The sequence below is a fragment of the Acanthopagrus latus genome, chromosome 4, assembly GCF_904848185.1.
Source record: "Acanthopagrus latus isolate v.2019 chromosome 4, fAcaLat1.1, whole genome shotgun sequence".
In the NCBI taxonomy this organism is placed as follows: Eukaryota; Metazoa; Chordata; class Actinopteri; order Spariformes; family Sparidae; genus Acanthopagrus; species Acanthopagrus latus.
Window position 1 is genome coordinate 22429533 of NC_051042.1, and position 1958 is coordinate 22431490.

Here is a 1958-nt window from a genome sequence, read left to right on the forward strand (position 1 = left end):
GCAGTTTTCTAAAAGAAAACTACAGTTTGGGGACTACATACTCCAGACTTCCTTGGGCCTGTTGAAATGAAGACATGCATGTGCAAGCAAAGTTGTATAGGCAGCTAAAGGTAACTGTACCCAGGATGAGATATTATTTTTAAGGGGCTGAATAATCCACATGCAGTAACTATTAAGAGCCGCTGGGAGGCAGCAGTTACTTGACCGAGCAGAAGAGGCGCATCATTACTCTTCCAGGAAAGAAATGTACAAGCTGCATGAGCATTTAAACTCTGGGGACCTAAACAACCCATGACCTAAAGCACTTGATTAGTAAACAGTCTCACTGTGACAGTACAGAGGAAGTGGAGAGAGATGCAACAGGGTTGTTTTTGTTCCCTTTTTAAATTTATTTTTAGAATAGGATAAGGCTCCTGGCTCTTAATGTCACTCTCAAGGTATAGGCATGATCTTGACAAGACTATTTTTGCAATTTATAAAGCCTCTTCAGTTAAAAGACCTTAATAAATCAAGCCCTTTTAGCTGTTATGTCAGCTATTCTTAATAGTTCTTAGTGAATGTGACGATCTAAAGCTGTTTAAATCCATTACTTATAGAAATATTCTTTTACATTTATTTTGATTTTGAAACAGGATTTGCTTTCGATTAACCTATTATTTCGGCCAATATTTGTATACAGGCCATCATAAAGTAGGCTATATGATCTGCTGTGAGCAAAGAGAGACACACACACCAGTACCAAGTAGTGCTGTGGACCATCAACACATGCTATAACTTAAGACTTACAAAATGACAAACCACAACTTAAATATAACCATTGTTAACTGCTCTCAGTACTGTTCATTTGAGTTATTCTTCTGAGTCTATTAAGATCTAAAACACTTCCCATAAAGACAACGGAGATGTGTGTAACAGTAGTGTTCTTGCTCAGAGATTACTTGTGTGAAGTAAGGAGTTGTGATATAATTTTTGCGGCCGATACAGGAAACCAAAGCAGGAAATCCAGACCTCTATGAGCATGTGTGATTTTCAATGATCTGCTGTGTGTCTGTTAGTGCTTCTTGAGAACTGTTTTCTTCATTATTTACTGGAAGTCCAGACAGATTTTTTTTTAACTTGTTCAGCATTCATTTAGCCTTTATTTTATGATGGGGTCTACAGTGGTATAGCTGTAAATCATTTTAACGCAGGCTGCCTCTACATGACAATAAAACAAGAAATATATTCAAGCCATGTCAATTTTTATTTACATAAGCAAAAATCCCAATCACGTTGCCCCAGTGAGGTGTACAATGTGTACAGTGAACAACGCCCTCTGTTCTTTAACCCTCGATTTAAGGAAGCAAAACTATATATTATTATATCATAATATTATTTTAGGATTTATTAGGCACAGGCCTTAACAATAAATACCTTTCAGTGAAATAAAACACACCCTGAAAAGCTAATGATTAATCACTATGGGCCTAAAGATCCGGCTCTATGGGTTTCTCAAAAGAACAATATTATGTTGACAAGAAAAATAATGTACAAATACAGGGGGACAGGTCTCTTATCATCTGTATAGATATATGAACTGTGGTGCACATAAAAGCCATCTTTAGAAAAATCCCAAAACAAAAGAATGAAAATAAATATGAAAAATAAAAAAATATAAAGACAAAACTCCCTTCAGCAAATAAATAAAAACAAACAAACATAAAAAATAAAATTAAAAAAATCACTGCCTGAACATCTCAGCTTACATTTAATGTGGATTTATATATTAAAATATATCCATACATATATCTGTACTATGTGTCTCTAAATTCACTGGCCATTGAAATATTATCATTTATTTCCTATTTTGTCAAAAGTGGACATTTATCCTCCATGTAACACCACCCACTATGAAATAACCCTCCCTAAGAAACCGTTGGTAAACCCGGAAGTCATGATTTGCGGAAGTAAACAAGTGT